Genomic DNA, 22,623 nt, shown 5'->3' on the forward strand with positions numbered 1-22,623 from the left:
ACCGGAAACAAATATTACCTCAATCAGGAGCTGAGCTGCTGCAGTGCCAGCTACACAGGAGAGCAATTACGTTTTGCATAATCCCCAATTTTTGCACTACCTTCAGTCTTGCTCTCCTCAGCAACCGCTGAGCTGGCAAGTCTCAGGAGCCTCAGGATTAAAATTATACACTGGCTACCCCCTGCTCTTCAATCACTACATACCTGTGCGCTAAATGGCAGAGTGCTGCAGAAAGGTTTTTGCTCGGGGACCCTTGGGTGGATACACAGCGTAACCTCTCCTTTCAGTCTCTCTCTGCTGGAGAAATGAGTGCCGCAGGGAAACACAGCCGTGGTAAACGCAACCTGGGAGGTTAGAGGACGACATAGGGAAGATCAGTGGCATAGATTTTGGCCGGTCCAGGGCAGAATGTCTCATGTTTTCTGACACAAAACAGTTTGTTCCTTGCTGGGTGGCTCATTGCCAAGGTAATAAATACAAGTTTCTAAAAAGAAATAAAATGAAAAAGGAAAAATAAACACAGAGCAAAGACTTGTCCTGCAAATTGACAGGAGGCTATCCTGAGGCAATGGATAAGGGGTGACAGGGATGAACAGCTCTCTTGTGGAGCCTTATTAGAGAGCGGACCAGAGCTCTTCTCAGATACTCTTTATGAGATGCTGCCATCTGGGAGAAATCCAGATTGGCAATTATCAGAGAGAACAATTCTAGCTGTCCACAACACTGCCAAAGCAGAAATTATCCCCTTACACAATGGCACTGACTCAGAGTGCTTGCAACTTTTGTCGAGTTTGGGGCAGTTACACAAGGTCTGTCATTACTCATGGTGGTATTTATTTGTATTATGGAGCCCTGCCCACAGAACAGGACCCAATTACACCAGACAATACACAAAGGCACAACAAATAGAAAGTCCCACTATACACAAAGGTCAGGGCAGAATCTGCAATATTAGTCCACTACTTTCCTAATTAACATCTGAGAGCCAAATATTTCTGTAGAGACGTTGTAACTACTACATTGTGGCAGGAGCAGCACCAAGATCCAGTATAATATAGTAGTGCTCTTCCTTCAGCTGGACTTACTGCAACAGAGAAAGCAGATGTAAAGGGTTATGCACTGTTTGAAGCGAAACAGCCGTGCCAAGTCATGGCAAAGGCCTGCTGACTACCCTGTCCTTTAGTGACCAGGTGATGCCTCAAGGGATGTCTGCTCCCCTCCAGCCTGTGAGCCATGCTGGGATGTCACATAGCTCTCAGGGGAAAGATATAGACAAAGATATATAGGTCATATGCTGCTAGAAGCAGGGCATCTACCCACCTCTGAAATACAAATTGATGGAATAGAAGACATTTTTAGCTGCTCACAGAATTTAAAGTTGAAAGCAGTGAAAAATCACGGAGCGGGTTGAGATTCTCCTCAGTGGCCCTCTTGTACTGCTATAGCCCACACAAAAGCTGTTATTTGACTTCGATCTCCTAGAGAGGAATACCTCTGGCACAGCCTTTGGCAAAACAGTTCACAGTATCCTAAAACTTTGTTTCCTCCCTCCACAACATGATCCTTGGAGAAAGGTCTTCCCTTAGATGGATGGTAAAACCCTTCCCGATGATAGAGAGCCCGGTTGATGGAGAGCATCCCAGCAGGAGCAGGACATTTTACTGTGCTAGACAGCAAGCAGATCCATAAGAAGTGAATACTCTTGGTGGAAGGGAGAGCCTTAGGATGTTTTCTATCCCTTATTCTTGGGACTTGACACATCTTCCCTAGCACATTTTCTCTTGTCAGACAAGAATTATGCCAAAGAGGAAAATGTCTAGAAGCACCTCATTAATTAAGGAGCCTTGAGTTTTGCTGATTTTCCATGACACTTCGGACTCTGAATTGACTTTTGAAAATGAGATGAGCTTAGGCTCACTTAAGTACTTTCTCAACTTTATCAAAATTGTTCCCTGAAGAGGGAGCATTTAAGGACTGAGATTTATCAGGAGGAAAATTGTTCTGAACCAAATTTCCACTGAAAGAGAAAACTGAAAAGATAAGTGATTTTACATGAGAGGTGCTTGAGTAGGGAAGGTTTTCTTAGTAAAACAAGAACTGTCTGAGAGGCCCTTCTGATTTCCCACTCATTTACATTAAAAAAAAAAAAATAAAAAAGAGAAGCTTGCTGTTTCTTAAAAGAACTGAGAAAAGGAACGTATTTCAGAGTGAAATGTTTTTGCATCTTTTTCCCATGGTATCTTTTTGTCAACCAGGAATTAAAGCAAAAGAGATATTGAAGGTCCAGACATAATCTATCACCTGTGTCACTTACCTGGGTTTGGCTGGTCTGTGTTCCCTGCCACTATCTTTTCCCTCTCTGGCTAAAGGACAATCTGAAGCAATAACAACTAAAAGAGCCAGTTTGGTTTTGACTAAAGGCATGTGGGGTCTCAGAATCATGGAATTGTTAGAGTTGGAAGGGACCTCTAGAGATCATCTAGCCCAACCCCCCTGCCAAAGCAAGGTTGCCCAGAGCACATCACTCAGGACTGCATCCAAGGTGGGTCTTGAAAATCTCCGGAGAAGGGGACTCCACAACCTCCCTGGGCAGCCTGTTCCAGGGCTCTGTCACCCCCACCAGAAAGAAGTTTTCTCTCATATTTGAGTGGAACTTCCTATATTTCAGCTTGTGTCCATTGCCCCTCGTCCTGTCACTGGGAACCACTGAAAAGAATCTGGCTCCATCCTCCTTCAACCCACCCTTCAGATACTTGTAAGCATTAATAAGACCTCTTCTCAGGCTTCTCTTCTCCAGGCTAAAGAGTCCCAGCTCTCTCAGCCTTTCCTCATAAAGGAGATGCTCCAATCCTTGAATCATCTTTGTTGTCCCACACTGGACTCTCTCCAGTAGTTCCCTGTCTCTCTTGAACTGGGGATCCCAGAACTGGATGCAGTATTCCAGTTGTGGCCTCACCAGTGCAGAGTAGAGGCGGTGCTCCAACACTCTGAGGCAGTAGGAAGGCATTAGCAAGTGAGTGGGAAAATTATCTCTAAATTAGCGCTAAGTCTTGTGTCAGCTGCTATTCTTCTCTAGAATGGTCTTGTCCTCTTCTGTTCACCTCCAGCTTTTCACAAAAAGTGCAGAGAAGGAAAGATAGCACCTGCTATTTCTAGTCCTGCTCAACTTCAGGTGAAACCTTCCTCTTTTTTTTTCATGCTCAGCCACAATCAAAAGGAAACCAAATGGCTCTGTGTCTATACTGCCAGGTATTCCACATTTTGCATGCCAGGCCCTGTGCTCTGGTTGTCCTCCCCAGCTGCATGTTGGTGCGTACTGCAGTGCCACATTGGTGACTGCCTGATGGCTTTTAGCCCATGACATTGCATGTATGCTCAAGGCTGCTACCAGGGTCTTGATAGATGTAGTTTCCAGAGCCTATTGCCTTCAGGCACTTCTAGGGAGAGAAAGGGCTTTTTATACGTATGGCACAGTGACTCTTCTCTGCAACATGTCGTGTCCCATCTCACAAAGCCATCAGATGTCATTTCATGTCATGATGAGTCACAATTGACTGCCAGTACTGAGAGTCTTCCCCTGGTTTGCCCTTCTTCACCCAAGTAAGTATTGGTGCCAGGCAAAGCATTAGAAACTGTACTGTAAAGTGTAAGCCTAGAAGCCTAGATTACAGGAGTCTTTCTGAATTTCCATGCCACACTGCTTATCCTATCCATGTCCTATATCAGGCATGTGCTAGTCGCCCACACTTTTTTGGTCTGCAGAGAGGAAACCTGGGTGAATGCTCTAAAAGGGACTTGTGGTATGCACCAAGAGATTCATGGCATGCTCCCACAAGTCCATTGTGGCCTACCGCCAGCCTAAATCACTTAAACTTCAGAAGCGAGAAGTCAAAAAGAGAGCAGTGCGGAAGATTTGCGGTGCTACGCAAGGCCAGTTATGCAAGACTTAGTGAATAAACTGTGCCCCGTTCCAGCAGCCTAATCCTGGGGTCCTTACAGAAAAGCACAGCTGTGTCCACAGCTTTGGGGTCAGTAGCCTCAGAAGGGACCAGAGTATGTTGGCACCACACTAACAAGCTAGCCGGGTAGCTTTAAGGACACACCAGTCTTTGACATGAGGCCAGCAAGGTCGCAACTTCACAAAGGTTGACGCATGACAACTCGTCCAACAGTTGTCCACTGTGACAGGAAATGTCGAAGTGGCCCATGCTTTGACATGACTCCAGTTGAACATGGGCACTTCGCCAGAAACTGCTCCATGGTGGGATGCACTGCCTGCCTGTTAGCCAGGAGGGGCAGAGAGGGAGCAGCCGGGCATATTGAAAAGATCAGACTAAGAGGTGGCAAGAGTCAATCTTCAGGTTCCCCCAAAACAGCTAGAGTAAATTTACTTTCTTGAGTCTGAAAGGAGGATAGAAGAGAACGCACAAAAAAGTGTGCAGGAACTGGAGAAAAATAAAGCAGACAGAGCCGTCGTTTGGTAAAGTCTGTCCTGTGGACAGGAAATGTTTCTTTGGGATAGTTTTAAAAGTTTTGTTTTCTGCCTCTGCACCAGAGGCCAGAGACAAGAAGCCTGACTATTTTTAAAGATAAGTTTGACGCATTATGAAGGAGCTTGTGTGACATGATAGGCTGCTGCAGTCAGGAAATGGACACTGTGACCCAGGAGAGGCATTCCAGAGCTCTGCTCCTGCACTTGGGCTGTCTGCAGGCTTCACTCTCTTTCTCAGAAGACAGGAAGAGGGAGAAGGGAAGGGAAGGGAAGGGAAGGGAAGGGAAGGGAAGGGAAGGGAAAATGGAAATGGCCTTTAGTTTCAACTCAAACCGAAGTAATTCTGAGAAAGAAAAAAGGAAACTCTGGGAAGCAAACTCAGATGAACAAAAAAATGTCTAAGGAGATGAGTATGTCAGTCATCCCCTTTAACTAACAGACCAGTAGTGCTATTCCTGGGGTCTGGGGTTTGACATCAGGCCAGCTGTAGTAGCTGACCACCAATGGCCTATGACTTGCTGGGCTGATGCGAAAGCACCAGCCCATGTGATGTATCACAAGTGTCTGTGTCTCCAATTAGCTAGGAGAACATCTTGCCAGATGAGCCCATACTAGCATGTAATCTGATCCAAGCCCAAAAAGCTGGAGGTGTTGATCTTGAGTGTGAACCAAAGACACTGAAAACTAATAGCCCAAAGACTTGTTCTTTTATATCTGACCATAGAACTTGAGAAGCTGAACAGTAGTTAAAGTGGCAATCTATCTGTTGGAAGTACAAGTCTCATCCTTGGCTAGAAGTCTTGACTTCTTTCCCCAGCCTGGGAAGCGCAGCTTCCCAGCTCCTGCCGCCTCACAGAAATGGCAAACACACATTCAGGCAGGGGGAGACTAAGAAACAGAAGCCTCAAAGAAAGATGGGAGAGTTTCCCACTTGGGCAATTGCGGTCTCTAGTGTTCTCCTGCAGGAGGTGAGGCTCTGCCCTGCAGAGATGGAGATACTGTACAGGAGATTCCTACCTGCTCTTGTTTGTTGTTCCCGTCAAGCAGGGCTTATACTGCCTTCATCTTCCCTTCTTCTCTGGTCCTCTATCATCCCAGCACAGAAGAAAGGTGGCAGTTGTGTTAGAAGCTTTACAAAATCAAATACCCAAAGGCCATGACTATATTAATAAATTAAATGCTGCCAGGGCCTCTTCCCAGACCTCAGAACTGAATCACCCATAATGTTACATTGTTTGTACATTCCCTGTCACAGTTTTGACCCAGACCAAGGAGGTGTCCCTTGTGATTTACCCCAGGACAGGAATAACTCCTCACAAGGAATTTGCAGGCAGCCACCCACTTCTGGAGGGTAATGAGGTTTAATGGAGTGAATGCAGACCTTTAAATTCCAGTTGGTTTCAGTGCCAGAGAGAGATCTCACATTTAATTTTCTAGTACAACTGTAGCTTACAGTACTATTTGAGAACCAGAGCAGAAAAGGTTACAGGGTTTGGAACCTGCCTTACCTCCAATGTAACCTGCTTGTAGTATGAAACATCATCCTTCACATCGCTTCGATAAACAGAGCTGGGGCTGCTTCCTTCAGCTCGCTCTCTCAGCTTACAAAATGGCCCACTGGCAAAGTCATGGAAATAATCTAGAACATGCATAAAACTCACCCTTTTGGAAGGTACTGCAGAGAAACACCAGAGCATTTCTACACTTAGGTCTCTGGCATGGCAAAAAATAGATAGTGGGGAGGAGGGAAGGAAGCCTGTTCAAAAAAAAAAAGAAAATGAGGCATGAGGGCAGGTCCTACAGGACTAGGTTGCTGACTCTAACCGTGCTTCAAGGGTCTCATGCCAATTTACATTGCCCTGCTGATGCTATGCAAAAAGACTAGATGTAGTTGGAAGTCAAGCTACAAACCTTCAACTCCATTCATCTTTTGTATCAGAAGTACTTGGAGCACAACAGCAGTAAATTAGTGCCAGCTCTCCTGCTGAGATAATTCAAAGTATCTTTCCCTGCCCAGCAGGGCCTGATTTTTCATGTCGATTACATATTGTGATTAATATGGAGGCATTTGCTCATTTAACAGGGGAGAAAAAAAAAACCCAAACCCAAAAACCTTCACTAAATAGGGCTTGGGGGGATAGGGGGGAATTTTGGTTTGTTTATTTTTCTCCACTCAGTGAACTATTAATTTCAATGAAGAACTGCAGCCAGCTATGGGCAATGATACAAAGAGATTGATAGATCCACTCTATTTCACCCTCACATATCTATTAGGGTACATGTACGTTCTGAGTGAGACTTGTCAATCAGCTCAGTGCTTGATATTGTCCCTGCCTCCCACACCACTGATTAGTGTCACTCACCGAATGAGGAGAGAGGGCGCGGAGGCAGATTCTGCCAGCAGTAAGAAACTTACTTCAAATCAAACCTGTGAAATACAGCCTAAGATTCATGCCATGTAGGTGGAGGGGGGAGGAGAGGAAAACATCTTTCCCTGGAAGGACTCATGGCTCCTTTTATTTCTCATAAGAAAAAAATGGTCTAGTTTACCAGAGGGGAAGAGAGAAGGTAGGTTGATTTTAGGAGCACTGTGAGATGTCATGGCAATGAAATGGTCCAGGGTCAGGGGGTGGTGGAATATACTGGGAAATTACGCTACTTGTGGGGGGTCCCTGCGAAGGCAAGTGATCAATATCCATCTGCCAGATATAGCTAGATCATCTTTATGGGATTAGCTCCACGTGGCATGAGCCCAAGAGACTCTGCAGTATGATACAGAGGCAGGGAAGGAAGGGGGAGGGAGGTGGGAGGCTGGTTTTCATGTCTGCACGTTGACAGCCAACATCTTGGAAGCTCAATGCAGAAGGCTTTTGCTAAAGGTCGGTCTAAGGAGAGGTGACGTGGTAGCTAGAAATGGTGCTGAGCTACAAAGATCTAAACTGGAATCTCTCCAAAGCCCAAGCATGCCTGAGAATTGGAGTTGTGGTCACCACCCTGTGTGGAGGGTTAATTTGCATGTTATGGAGTTGGGAGGTGGGTTGGAGGGTGCCAAATTAAATCTGATTGAAGATGAAGAAATGGAATTTATGCCTCAGACTAGAGTGTAACAGAAATGTCAGCGTAGCTTAGTAATTATTCAATGCATTTGGAGTCAGTACTTCTGGAGCAAAAGGAGGGAAAGTCCTGTCTGCAATGGGACAGAGATTTAATTATACTGGTATATGAGTTTCACCTTCTGCAAAACTAGGCTGTTAATATCATTGAGATAGACACTATGAGGATAAAGCATGCTTGCAGAGGGATACAGGGAAGCCCAAATACCCATACCAAGAGACACCTGGAAGTCAAACAACAGTGGGCATGCCTGTACTCAGACCCACCTCAACTTGCCTTTCCTGTAAGGTCTGTAAAAGCAACATATCCTATACTATGCCAGCTCTTTGCAGCACCTAACACGTGGGAGTCCACCCCCTCCTTGGAGCTCTAACTACAACCCGCAAAGCCATCACTACCATTAAAAGGCCATTATGTTATGACATACAATTAGGGATTACAATGCAGCTTGATTCTGCACTCTCTGACATTGCTGACAAAGCCCTGCTAGGGCAGGAGTCCTTTTTTAGGCAGTGATGGGGTTCTCCATGTGACATTCACACTTTGAGGAACTGATCATTTCACTGTCAAACAAAAGCCATACGGCTGGATTCCATACACAAATTACTCCATCCAGAAACAGATGCCCAATTAAGGGAAAATATGTTTCCAAAAATCATTTTGTTTCCTACAGTTTATATGCGCTTTTTTTTTTTTTTAAACTGACTTTTCATGGTAGTCAGTTTGGGATTGGTTTATTTTTAACTGACTCAGTAAACTCCTATACACCAAACCCTGTATGTAGAAGGAACAGTCTCTGTTATTTGTTTTTGGGTTTTTAATAGTATAACAGCTATCAGATTTTCCACTCCATCTTTTGCCCCAAAGCCTTATGTGCCATTATAATTCAAGGGCTCTAAAAACTATTTTTAAGGGAAGCTGCAGAGGCTCACAGAAGACCTCAAAACTAGCCCCCCCAAGCTTTCCAGTGCTCTTAAGGATGATAAAGAGCAGCAAAAAGTTTTAAGATGAGAAGAGATTAGTGCAATGGTCTAGTTTACACCCCTGAGAAAGTACATTCAACAGTTCCAGCGGCAAATCAAATGACCTCTAACAAGGAAAAAAAGGCAGAGAGTTCACAAAGTAGATCCTTCTTCCCAGAAGAGTCTCCTGCACCCCTCACACATAATCATTCCTTGGAGGTGGTGAAGACAACAGGACACATGGAGAGATTAAGGGGAAGCCTCTTGGAGCAGGTGCATGCTAGGTAGGTCTGGTTACTTAGGGTGTTTGGGTGCTATGTCTTTCTTCTGGGCTTGTCCACCTTCAGTGGCCCAGGATCATAGAAACATAGAATCCTCTAGGTTGGAAGGGTCCTTTAAGATCATCTAGTCCAACCATCAACCTAACTCTGATAAAAAAAAAAAGCAAAAGAAAACCATACAAACACCCATCCACCCACACACACCCATTACTAAACTATGCTTCTAAGCACTATGTCAACCCATCTTTTTGATTACCGTTCTTCAATGAGTGATGGGGTTGGATAGAGGTGAGGGTCCCCAGCTTCCTCAGGCCTCCCGTGGGAATTGAAAAGGCTTCTGGAAAAGCATGCTTTGCAGGAGGACTGGGCTGAAGACAGCAGCACTGGACTCACATTTTCCCACCTTTTTGGCACCAGCTTTCACCAGGATTTCAACCCTCTTGCGTTTCTTTGTTCCTTGGTCCACCAACACACGAACTTTGGTACAGGACGATGACAAAGGAGAGGCCAGTGTTGAGGGCACAGGTGCCTGAGGATGGGAAGAAGGAGAAGGAAGAGTTAGTTCCTCTTCACCACACTTAATATGGATTTGAGCCATCTAGATATCAGCATGTGATCAGGACCTGCTGGCCCCCACTGTAGGTGCTCCCCCTGGGCTGTTGCCAGCCCACAGCCAGGGGTGATTTGTGATTACTGCAAGAGAAGTAAGGGAAAAGCACGCTGCCAGTAACCTCAGAAATATTTAGGAGTCTACAAACCCATGGGAAGCCATTATCCTACAGTCAACCTGCCTCCTAGAAGCCTCGCTGGGCTTCTGTTTTGCCAGAGTGGCTCCACAGGGTCCAGTGCGCAGGAGAAGGGCTCCAGCTGTGCCTGGTGGGGAGGTGTGGGCACCAGAGGGATGGAGGGAGGGATGGGGCAGTGCATTTTCCCCTGCTGCTTTCCCCTCCTGCCTTGACCAGAGACCTCTGCACAGCTCCACAGGGTGGAAAGGGGCGGGGGGGTAAAAAAATAATGGAAGGAAAAAAAACACAAAAAGCTGTGGTGACAGGTCAACAACCGGGGAGACCGTCTGGGTGCTGTGGGACTGTGGGGTGAGAGCCTAGCCAGGCCTGGTACCTGCAGCCGCCATAGCTTCCCACCAGGGCATGCTGGGGGCACGAGGTGCCAGGGCGCCATCTTGTGGCGGCTCCCCACCAGCGAGAGGCCACCGAGGCAGGGGACCCACCTCTGTCCTGCACCCTCCCAGTCCCCTGGAAATACCAGTGCAGGACTTTCCATCGTTCTAGTGACAGTGGAAAACGTTGCCGTGACCCCAGTGCAGCTGGGTTGAAAGTGGTCCCCTGACATAAAGTACCTCAAGACCACGCATAACTCAGGGCACAGAGGTGCCTTCCTCCCATCTTCCCTGCTCCCCAGGCCAGGGGAGCGCAGCTGCGCAAACATGGTGGCTCCTGGGGCCAGGCATTTCTACCCCAACCCTCCCCCAAAGCTGAGCACAGTGCAGGGCTCCCAGCAGCCCAGCTTTCCCAGTGGACCAGGGAGGAATTTTCTGACACAAATGGTTCAGATTAGCAATTGTCATTTTGCAAAACCTCATGTTTTTCAAGGAAAACTGCTTTTACCACTGTGAAGTCCAGTGGTGTGCTGGTAACTAAAAGCCTAAGGAACTAAACTAAAGCCTGGTAACTAAAGCCTAGTAACTAAACTCTTTTGCTGTGTATGCCAGGTGGGCAAATTCTCAACTAGGAAATTAGATAGCGGTAAGGTTTTCAGCCATGGGCAGCTTGCCTTGGCAGTGTTACAGGAGGGTTTCCATGGCCCAGCATGGAAATTCTGGTCAAAGCAAGAGGGACGGCAAAATAAAATCCCTGCGAGCAGCCAATCAGTCCTCTGCACTCACCTCAGCTTACATTTGGAGAAACTATAAGGATCCCAAAGCTTGGGAAGAGAAGATGGTGAAAATAAGTTCTCAAGCTTTATTCCATAGTCCTGAAATGCAGCATCAGAACTGAAAGAAAGGTCTAGTACCTTCATTTCTGAATGAATTGGTTTTGACCTTCTTAGTCATTGGACTCAATGTAATGAGTGAAGGCTGAAAGAGTAGGAGCACTGCTCTCCCCAGAGAATGGTTTGATGCTGTTTTGCTTGACTGCAAAAATGTGGCAATCCCACCCATCATATCTACCACATGGAGTGAAGTATCAACCAAAAATCATATGTATAACTCAGCACCCCTCACACAACATTCATGTTTACCCCAGCATGTTTGGTATACCTTACAGTGCAGTTATCTTCTTTGGATTATTTTTTCTGGTTCTTTTCTTCAAAGATGACAATGTCGTTAAGTCGGATTTGGCAAAGGAATTGCTTGTGTACTCTGAAATAAATGAGAAAGGTAAAGACCTAAGGAAAATAAACTCTTCCATGCAGTTTTCTTTCATCTGATCTCCTTAGAAGTTTATTTCAAATTCTTTAGAGAAGGCAAATTCCCTCCTGCCCATAGGTTTCTTAGGTGGTGCTGCTGTTTCTGCCAAAGAAAAGGTAACTTTAGACTGGAGAGCAGCCTCCCATCGAACCAGGATCTAAGTCTGGGTTTAAGATCCTCTGAGGCGTTACAGTTCTCTACCCCAGTGGTGTAATATGGGCTGCCATATGGCATGGCATCAGGTGTGGCATCCTCTAGAGAAAATATCTCTCCTTCTGTTTCCTCTGCTTCTCCATCACAAATTCACATAAAAATCTTTTCTTAAAATCTGAGAGAATAAAGGGAATTGCAACATTTACTCCAAAATTTCCCACAGAATAAGACTTCAAACTTTCTATTATTTCTTTATGACATCGGTGCAAATGTGCCCTGGACAAAACATAAGGAGTTGTTCCACATCTCCTGCTTTGTCTGCATCCAGTGCTCTGTCCTCTCCAGGTTAACTCAATCAACAGTTCTGGAAGTGCTATAGTGGCCCTTCTGGTCTTAAACTAGAAAAACAGGTTTGTTTTTTTCTTTAGAAAGTAGTAGAGATCTTCTGTAACATCTGAGGTCATCTTGTCTGTCCTTCAATACAGCAAAGCTAAAGAATTTCCCTCCATAAACTTTGAATTGAACTCATAACTAAGCTAATGTTCAGTCTGTCATATCTTTTTTTTATCAATGACTGAATTCAGTTTGTTGCAATCTTTGTCTCATTTCCACAGCTGCTCTGTAACCAAGCCAACCTGCCTCATATCCTGACACCTTCTACCTGCTTGAATCACTCTTTGAAGTCCTTTGCACCATAGTGTCTATACCTACAGATACAATGCGTTGTCTTTCAGGACCACTCAAAGGAGTCGTGTGGAGAACAGGTAGATCCACCTGAGTTATTTTGTGTTTGACTGCTGCTGGTTGTGTACAGTTTAAAGCTGTCTTGCGTGTATGGGTTCATGTAATGAAATAATGCCACATTACCTTGTGCAACAGGACGTAGCGTTTGGAAGAAAATGAGCCAAAGTCTGTCTTTTTTGAAGTGAATGGCCTTTTCTGGAGCAAGTTACACCTAGAAGAGAAACAGCAGGAGGCAACAACTGCATTTCAGGCAGGCTATGCTTACACACAGCTTTTCTTGAGGACTATTAGAAGTTTCTCTACAAAATTGCATGTGGTTTTATGTAACAGTCATGTCTATGCAAAAGCAAACCTCCAGAAGAGAACAGGCAGGTATCTTAAGGAATTATACTCATGGTCACATTTGTATGAAGCAGATTACTTTTACCTTATTGGGAAATGGTCATGGTGCAGCCTTCAGTGGAAGAAAAAGCCAGCTTGGCAAGGTTGTCTCTGTGGAGCAGGGACTACTAATCTTTGGTGTCTTGTGCTTTGTCCAAACACACTGTCAGAAGACCTCCACCAATCATAATAAAAGTAATACCTCAAAAAGACTAAAAGCTCTTCATTGAGAAAGGACATTTTTTGTTTCCTTTTCAGACAAAAGATGTATTGTGGAAGGCTGTATAATATAGGAAAGATGATGTATAATGAACTTATGAAGCCAGCCATCCAAATGTGGAACTGACATAGCCCATTGCCATGTCTGTGGTCAAGAAGCAGGTGAACCTGAAGATACAAATGTCCTTCTCCCCACCCAAGTTCTCATTTCAGTGTCTAACCAGATGCCCAACATCTGGCTAGATGCTGCTGCATGAGCAGGTGTCTTACACCTGGAACATTGGGCAGAAACAGTTATCTGAGTGGATTAAAGAGTCTGAACCAGGAGTCACATATCTGTCTTGGTTTGAAAAGAACTTTAGGATTTACTGGGGGACTGAGGAAGAAGTTCTTTGTACTTGGGCCAAACAGCATCTCCTCCAGTAATGCAGGTGACAACATCTCAAGGAAATAAAGAAGTGAAAGAAGAACTAGAACTAGTCACTACTAGTTAAAGCTTTTTTTTTTTTTTTTTTTTTATTTTTCCTTGCTCAGTTCCCCAGAGGACTGCTTCTTGAGTCAGTTGTGCTGTGGTACCAGTTGTGACTCAAATTGCAACTTGACTAAGTTTGGTACATTCATAATCTTTCTCTGCAGCCTGGGTGGGCAAATAATTTCCCATTCCTGGCTCTGTCACAGGCCAAATCCCAATTATTCAGAAGTATTTCAGGGAAAAAAAAGCCAACAACAAAGAAACAAGTGTTGTCACAACAATTAGTTTAGACTGTACTGGAGAGGTGCAGTAATTACTCCATAAAAGGAATTTTCTTAGGAGACAACAGCGCACAACTCAAGAATAGAGAAAAACTTCATATCATGTGATCTCATCCTTCCACTCTGAGCCCTCATGATGTTCACCATTTGTTTGTGAACTGCATGGTCCCCTCTACCACAGGCTACTTGAGCATGGTACACACCAACAACATGGCTGCAAGGGTACAACCATCTTTGGTTAGTCTAGGTGGCTCTCTAGTCTGGTTATATCATACTGACAGTAGCTCATGTCTCCTGAAGTAGCCTCACAAAGCTTGGTAAAACACAGCGGAATCCCTTTTGGGGATTTTCTCTGGGAGAAAATGTAGCTATTCCTTTCCTGTGGCCAACACCTCTCCCAAACAAAAATGCCTTTCTATTGCTATGCATGAACTAGGAATTTAGGATTTTGATTCTCAGCCACATTTTTTTTCCTTCATGAGGTAGATGTGCCTTTCAGGAATTTCTTCTGAGCAAGCATAAACCGTATTTGTTCTTATAACTGCCATGTCAGCATGTGGCCTACAGGAATAAGACTGCAGCCATGATGCTACAGTACTTTATAGTTCTGTGAATGGTACTTAAATACTTTATTTCTTGTTTCCTGTTTGAGGGTGAGATAATTTCATTCATTCAGGCACTAATGACATGGACAGAGTGGAAAAGCAGAGCGACAAGCCACTAGGGAAAGGAGACATCAAATCATAGAATTATTTGGGTTGGAAGGGACCTTTAAAGATCATATATTCCAACATTCCTGCCATGGACAGGGAATCCTTCTCTGCATTGCAGCTCTCAGTCAATTCATCACCCAGTCTGAACTAACATTGGGGATTGCCCCAGCTCAGGTACAGGACCTGCACTTGGGCTTGCTGAATTTCGTGAGGTGCACACGGGCCCACTTCTCAAGCTTGTCAAGGTCCCTCTGAATGGCACCCCTTCCCACTAGTGTATCAACTGTACAACTCAGCTTGGTGTCACCCACAACCTTGCTGAGGATGCACTCAATCCCACTCTGTATTAAATAGTATTAATATTAAATAGTATTGGTCCTAGTATGGACCCTTGAGGGACACCACTCATTACATGGCCATGACACACCACAAGGACACCACTATGCCTCCACAGTGCATACCTAGTACCACTTCTGCTTTTTTCTCCATTTGCTCCAGTCTCATCCCAATGGGAACAGCCTAAGGGGGAACAGCTCTGATGAATATGAGCCATGGTTTACATAGGAATTTGTAGCCAAACTTTTACTATCCAGAATTCTTAATAGCCCTCTGTGGTATCCCACCAAACAGAGAAACCCTGCACTTGGCCAGTTCTGACACCAATCAGTCTAGTGCAGAGGATGAGAGTTAAATAACATGATTAGTACAGAGAAAAAAAAACAAAACCAAACAACAAAACAAAACCAAAACATCTCAGCAGGTTCTCCTGTAAAAGGATCTGACTGAGCCCCTCCAGTTTCCTACAACACTTACCCGCCCATGCAGCTTTAAAGTTCATGTTTAAGGACCACCTGCTGAGCTGAGAATGACTTTGCTGTTAACTTAGGACTGAGGCTGCCAGTCATGCCACACGGATTTAGCCATGACGTCTATAAGGATGCGGAGCTAGGCAAGCACAGCAGTGTCTCCTTCTCCTTGAATGCTCTCTGAGGGGAATAAATGAAAGAGAGTGAATATGAAGCAGGGAATATAAATTGCAGCAGAAGTTCCCCAGGAAACCTCACCTCCCTCCACCCCCCAAACCACCAAAGGAGGTGCCAAAGCCCATCTTCACATGGCAGGAGCTGGGTAACTGTCGCTGATTGGGATGGAGCCCGGCCTTTGAGCAGCAACACAACGAGTTCATTTTGACTCACTTTCTCTCTTCCATGGATATCTGCTTCTAGTACATCTGATGCAAGGAATTGCAGTTTGAAGGCTTAGCACTTTAAATAGATCACAGCTATTGCCACAAAAGGCACTAATAAAAAGGGCTCATGCTGCAGCTGATGAATAGATGCAGAGCTGGTTTCCGAGTTCCTACTGCATCATGAGCAAAATGAAAGGAGCGGTCCAAAGCCTGTGGTGAAAAGTTTGTTGTATGAATCCAGGTCTTTGAAAGGTCTCACATCCACTGAAATTAATGAGTGCTGAGAGGCTGTGTACCTTTGGGACACCAGAACAAAACATTTAGTTCTGTGTACTAACTATAGGCTTTGTGCTGTACGTACATACACACACCCCCACACACACTGTCTCATCACAGACTTAATTGTAAGCTAAGCACTCCCAACAGGAGTGAAATGACATGCCTGAAGAAAGGTTATTCCCTAAGATTCTCTGCCCTCAAGTTACAAGCAATGTATGTTCTCTCTCTCTCCTCTCAAATAAGTATTATCTCTTATCTCACCAACACCAGTACTTGAAAGGATGATGTACTCTGAAGCACTTACTTGTTCTGGTTTGGTCTATTTCTAACATTGAGAGGCTCCAACACACTTTTCTTCACAGATATAATTAACTCTTCTACTGCTGAGGTGGATGCAGTGTTGTCCATCTCCAACCTGCCTGTAGATAGAAAGAAAAAGCATTGCTTTCATATCTATTTTTTCCCCTCTGTCTGTTGCCAGTAGGATTGGAACTGAAGAATTCCCAGTTATGAGCCACTATGTGTATGAAGATAGACATGATGAAGTCAGGAGAGGAAATGTTTCTCGACCATCGTACACGAGATTTGTAAATTCCTTCCAGTCAAGCACAGCTGCAAGCTATCCTCAAAACAGAGCAACAGGGAAAGAAACCCCTCTTTCTCCTGTCACACTAGCTGTCTTCCGTAGAGAACTATGAGTGCGGGCAGATCCAGATGTTATTGTCAATGAGGTCAGAGAGGAAGTTGCAAGCACAGGTCACAGGAAAAATATCTCCAACTCTCTGAACACCATATAGCAGGCTCACACATAGCCTGTTGTTCCCAAACAGAACATTTATGCTTTGCAGTATGTCATTTGGTGCAAGGCACTGAAATCTTTTCTCCCTCCTCTCTCCATTTTACTTTTCAAAGAGACTCCCTTTGGGAAGGAGTGGTCCCACTGAGATAGTAACAGCCTCAAAGGTGTATGGAGGCTTTTAGACAGCCCTGGTTGCTGGAGTAGAATATGAAGGCTGAGCTACTTGCCCAGGACTTGAGCACACTACTAGAAAGTTTGGTGGTTCAGAAAGGATTCAGACAGCCGTGTGCTGAGTAGGGCAGGCTATCTAAGTACAGCCAGTATGAAAACCAGCTCTGTTCTTGTTCTTTTTTTTACAGACTACTCCTTTAGAGCTTAGGCACCCAAGTCACATAGGGATTCATCACCCAAACCCGGTCTCTGAAATCAAGTCCTATCCAAAGTGAACTGCAAGACACAGCTCATTTTTAAAAGACCAGAGGAGTATGAACTGAATGACCTGTGAGATAACGGGCATGCACCTGAACCTAGTTTACTAACCACACTGTTGGATGGAAGTGGCTGAAACTGCATTTTTTGGAGGTCAGATGTAGGCAAATATGACTGGTTTCTGGAAGGTCACTTCTGAGAACTGTAAGTGAATTTAGGCAGATGAACACTGGTTGGCTTAGACCCACCCAAGCTGGTGGAAGATCAGGGTATAGCAGAGGCACAAGATAGAAATCAAGAAGTGGGTTACAGATGAAAATTTAAGTATGTAAAGAATTACACAGGAGCATTTGAGGTTCATGCACTTGGATTTAAGGACCTCACTTCTGCCAGTAACCTGTTTTAGATATTTACATTCTCTATTATCTCTATCCAGGGCTTTTTTCTTTGGAAGTGAGAAGATTAGCAGTGTCCCAAGTGATACCATAGTTCATTAATCTCCAGAGCACTTCATTCCAAGTTTAGCCCAAAGGTCTTTACACTGCTTTGCTTTGTATGCAGCATCTGTAATCTATCTGGGTATTTACACCACACCGCTGTTTCAACTGAACATCTACATACAGGATGTCCTTTGACAACTGCTGAAATGCAACCACATCAAAGAGCTGCATACTGGCAGATGGCACAACTTCACATGTCCTCCTACACAAGAAGATCACAAACATCCTCCGTCATGCAGTCTGCAGCCTGACCTAGTGGACAGCTGAATGCCCAAACCATCCAACAATGGATGTGCTGCTGCCTGCCTCTGTCTCCATTTACCTCTGTAAAATGGGGCTAATTGCACCGTACTGTAGATGGAAAGCATGGACAGGTCTCTAACTAAGGCCTAGGGTAATACCAGTACAGCAAATAACTCAGCATATTGTGAGAAGGGTCCTGTTTCATACAGTGCATTTTATAGACTGAGAGTTTTAAACATGATGAAACAGAGTTCTTAATTACCATTAAACATCAGAACGGAGCCTGTCCCATATGACACTCACAGTCAACAAGTTTCTGATCTAAAACAGACAAGGAAGCAACGGCACAGCTGAACTAGAAAAACCATAGTAGGAAATACGTTAAAGATTATTTTCTAATTACTCTTCTTGTTATGAGCAAGCAATTTGGGATACAGGATTTTAACTGGGAAGAAAAAAATATTTATGACTTTATGCACTGAGGGACCATTCCAGCCGAGAGGGAACACGGCAAAAGACATAGGGACAGCAGCTCAAACGTGACATGCTGAAATTAGCTGGGGGATTAGCTGGGTTAGCAATACGTGCTATTATCAAGGCAAACTGAAATGCACAAAAGCTTCTTTCTCATGATTTATGGGCCAGCTTTGTGAAAGCGTCACATCCGTAGTGCTAGCACCATGAGAAAACTCCAAGTCCATCTTTCTTCCCATACAAAAGCACACAGCTAAGCAGCTCGTGTTAGGAAAGTCCCTCCACGGCGTTACAGCAGAGCGGTTGTCAGAAGGATGCTATTGCTCTTCAGAAAGCACCGATAGCAGTAAATAGCCACTGGGGGGAGGCAGCTGTGCCTCCATTTCCCCACCTGCTTTTCATTTTTTATTCTTCCTTACAGATCCCACAGATCCATCTGCCCTCAGAGGGGGGTTACTGCAAGCGTGGCACATGGCGTGCCCTGCCTGCTTTTCCTCCATCTCTGTACAGCTTGTCTGAACGTGTCTGGTACAAAATCTTTGCTCAGCTCAGGCTCTCCCACAGACTCTGCAGGGACACAGTATGGCTGGTTTAGGCAAAGCTCTGTTGTTGTTTTTTTTTTCTCTTTTCTCCCCAACCAACTCACAGTGAACTCATGACATAATACATCCCTCAAAGGGCACCAGACAATTCATCCAGCTGAGAGGTGACTGAAAAAATGCAGACCCACTCTGACACCTTATCAGCTAACTCTCCAGATAACCCAAAAGCTCGCCAAGAGGACAAGCCTGATGTCATGCAAGACCTGGGCAGAGCACTCCCAGATCTCAGCAAGAGTATCAGCTCCAGGAATTTTCCACCCCTTTGGTGAGAGCTTGGATGCTGGAATTTAGCTTGAAGAAGGAAACAGATAGACATGTTGGGGAAGTACAGAAGATGATAGAAAAACTTTGATGAATGTAAGCACCATTACTAACACACACTGGGAATCCACAAGTTAAGCATGGAGACATAAAGAATTAAGGGCTAATAATCCAGAAGACCTTCCACCCAAAGCTATTCTGTCACTGGAAGATTTGAACCTGCTTTAAGGACAATCTAAAATAAGACCAGGCACCCAGCAGCTGCATTCATACTGAGCTTTCCTTGGAGAGGGGAAATGGGAAATGGGCATAGTTTTCTTTAAGCTCTACTCCAGACATAAGGCTGCAACTAAGATATACACAGGAATATTAGCTTTATAGTAGCCTTCTTGGATACCAATAACAGCATATCTACAGCCCCCTTCTCAGCCCTACAACCTGGAGAAATAATACACAAATTCCTCAACGAGTATCTGTGTAGTACTCATTTTTAATGCTTAAGGTAGTTAGCTGGAAAACTGTTTTGGAGTCATGTCTACTGCCAGACTGCAGGGTATTCAAACTAGCAACAGCCTCCTCTTGCTAGATGTGGGCAAATCCAGTAAACCAACCCCACAGCCCCACAACATGTGCCTTAAACGAAGTGGAATAGCCTCATGTCCAGGCTGTCCCCACTGACCTTGCAGCACTTGTGCTTGCATATGCATGAGCATAACCCAAGTGACCATTCAGCCAGCTCAGGGCCACTGAACTGCTGTTTCTCTCAGCAGGAGATGCTTTTCCTGGAACATGGTGGGAGGGATGGAGACTCCAATACCTTCCGCATCCCAAATCCACATTGCCTTGTCCACCCAGCTACCAGCCAGGGTGCCAGGACCTGCCTTGCCCAACAGAGCCCCAGACCTGCCCCTATGTAACACAGCTTACCACAGGTGGTCTCTACAGGGCTGCAGGGTAAGGTGGAGGCAGCCTGTTCTGTTTATATATTTACAGGGAATGAAAGCCAAACTGGGAAAGGACTTTGGTACAGTGCAGCCAAGTGACTATAAAGTACTGCTTTAAAAAGCCACAAGGTCACCTTTACTGACATTTGGATAAGGATTTTATAGAAGTCACAGGACTGGGAGATGGGCTTGGTGTGCCTATAACCACAGGGGAGGGAATAATTTATGTGCTGGTCAAGAAGGCTGCATTGTTGTGACTCTTTCATGTTCACAAATGCTCATTTATTAGCCTGTTGGATAAAACAGGCTGATTGGGATTTCTCTTCTCACTTACTGTAGTTCCAGGTGGCCTCCTTGACTCTGCCGGTACACCTTCATGAAATTTAACAGCCCCCTACTTACCAGTACTCTCCAGGTGCCGTGCCCTTGCACAGTCTGTCTTCTTGACTGGTTAGACCTTAACAAAACTTGGTTTCACAGCCATACTTCATTTAAGCACAATGTGAGAACTAATATACATCATCCTCTCAAATGAAGAACCAGCAAACAATCCCACTGAAATCTGAAGGATAGGGACAGAGGAGCTTTGCTAATGGTGTGTGTTGTGAAACTGGTGCTTGTGTATAGGTATCCATATGTGTGTGTGTGTATGCCCAGTCTAAGGAGCAGCATGGACTCTGATTGTTAAGCCCTGCACAACCTGAACAAGCAAGGATGCAGCCTTGACCAAACCTGAGAGGAATGAGTCCAGGAAGGAGGAGGATATGCTCTGACACTATGCACCTTCTGGAAAAAAAAACATTATGGGCAAGTCTACATCAAGGAAACACCTGGCTACACCACTGGTTTCTTTTCCTCAGTGGCATGACACACAGGACAGGTTTTGGCCAGGTGATAGAAAGCATAGGGACATGACAAAAATAATCCTCATCTGAAAGCATGTGCAATAGGTGAACATTTGAGTCTCCTTATTAAATTACCGTGTCATAAACGTTACCTTTAGCCACTGTCTGTACTTCAACACCCAGAAACCAGCTGGATCTGTTTGGTGACTATGATGTGGACTGGAAACTTCCCTGCCCTTTTCTCACGTCAGCCCTGCAGGGAGATGCAAACATGAAGAAATGCCACACAGTTCATGTTAATGTGCTAAATATTTAACATAATTAGACACTGGAGCACCATGCCTTTTTCCCACCGAGGTGTCTGAGAGACAGATCACAGAATTAATACTATGGTCCCCGGCACTTGCTCCTTGACGCCACTTGACATTGGTAGATGTATTGGAACCAGGCAGGACCAGCAGGCAAAGACAAGGGGGAGAGGCAGTGCAGCCCGCAGTGTTGTTGCACCCCTGGCTCATTTGCACAGCGCCTGGGAAGCGAGGTCCTGCTCCCTGCCTCTGAGAGCCTGAGGAGCCGGCGGCGTCTGACACTGAAGCCCGAGAGAAGGCAGACAGGTCACTGGCTCGGTGCCACCGAGAACTCTGCTGTGCAATGGAAACCGCTGCAGTGGGAGAAGAATAGCATGTCAAGTGCAAAGCAGCAAGGATGTTTTCCAACCTAAAGGCGGATGCAGGTGCGTAACCCATTTGCTGCCAGGAACAATATTATTAACATAAAAGAAATTGCAGGACTGCATGGAAAGCGTAGGACAGCCGTAAGCCTGACCTGCCTGTAGTCAGTGTGTACGTGCTGGGGCAAGGAGGCTGGCAGCCACGCAATCCACATCCCACTGTGTGACCAGGAACGTGTATGTGACACCGAGTGGTGCTAACAGGAAGGGGGCCTGGACACAAGCCCCTGGGAGCCATCTGCCTTATGTAAAGCTGTTTCTGGAAAGGAGGCAGGAAAATTTCTGGGCTTACGCCAATATGGTTTATCTCCACTAAGGGACTTTGTCCCATACATGAACCAGAAAAGGTACGTGTGCTAGTAGCACAGTTGAAAGGGTGACTCCAACAAAAATGCTGAATCAATATTGAAAAATCCCTTCCCCACCATTCCCTTTCCTCTGGGAAACTGCCCCTGTCCTTAAAGCAGGGGCAGTTACAGGAGCTTTATAGACTTACCCTGTGGGAATTACATATATTGCTACACTCTGTCAGACCTGCAGCCAAGGGAATACTCGGTACCCAGAGTAGCAAAGGTGAAGGTACGTGGATTTCACCACAAGCATCCCAACCCACTGAGCCTGCTGGAGATAGCTCCACTGTTACTGGTGTCTGAACTGGCTGGTTCATCTCAGCTTGCACATCTTCACTGGGTCACAGGCACAACCAGAAAACCTACATCAGGCCCCACATCTGAGCAGCACAGGTTTAAGGATGGTCCCTAGTGCACTGACACATGAGGGTAAGGCAGGCAGGGTGAAGGGTCAGTGCTCCCAACGGACCACCATTTATTTCGGATACCTAACAACCAGTAGCTGGGCACAACATATATGCAAACCCTCCCTCCTCCACCACATTGTCCCACATAAAAATATCTAGAGACGGCTCCAGTCCCACTCAGACTGACAGAGGCAGCTGCCATAGCAGAGCTTTTAATCCTAAAGTAGAGCCTGTTGTCACTGGCAGGAAAACTTATTGTGTTGGACAGGCAATTCTAGACCTTAATTAAATAGGTTGCCCTCCCCGCGCAGCCAGACAGACTAGTCTGGAG

At 45.3% G+C, this 22,623-nt stretch overlaps 1 long non-coding RNA gene across 2 annotated transcripts; it reads right to left on the reverse strand.

Annotated features, from left to right (window-relative positions):
• Positions 1-216: 216 nt before the first annotated feature.
• On the reverse strand, positions 217-21,051 carry LOC106901162. 2 transcript variants are annotated; one of them, XR_001414261.1, is made up of 6 exons: positions 20,958-21,051; positions 15,054-16,127; positions 12,298-12,385; positions 11,128-11,229; positions 9,106-9,378; positions 217-344 (listed from the first exon to the last, which is right to left on the reverse strand). It is a non-coding gene; the product is annotated as an uncharacterized LOC106901162 (long non-coding RNA). The 2 variants fall into 2 exon arrangements; XR_001414262.1 differs by lacking the exon at positions 217-344 and adding an exon at positions 6,162-6,248.
• Between the last annotated feature and the right edge of the window lie 1,572 nt (positions 21,052-22,623).

The sequence above is a fragment of the Calidris pugnax genome, unplaced genomic scaffold, assembly GCF_001431845.1.
Source record: "Calidris pugnax isolate Ruff unplaced genomic scaffold, ASM143184v1 scaffold44, whole genome shotgun sequence".
Taxonomy (NCBI): Eukaryota; Metazoa; Chordata; class Aves; order Charadriiformes; family Scolopacidae; genus Calidris; species Calidris pugnax.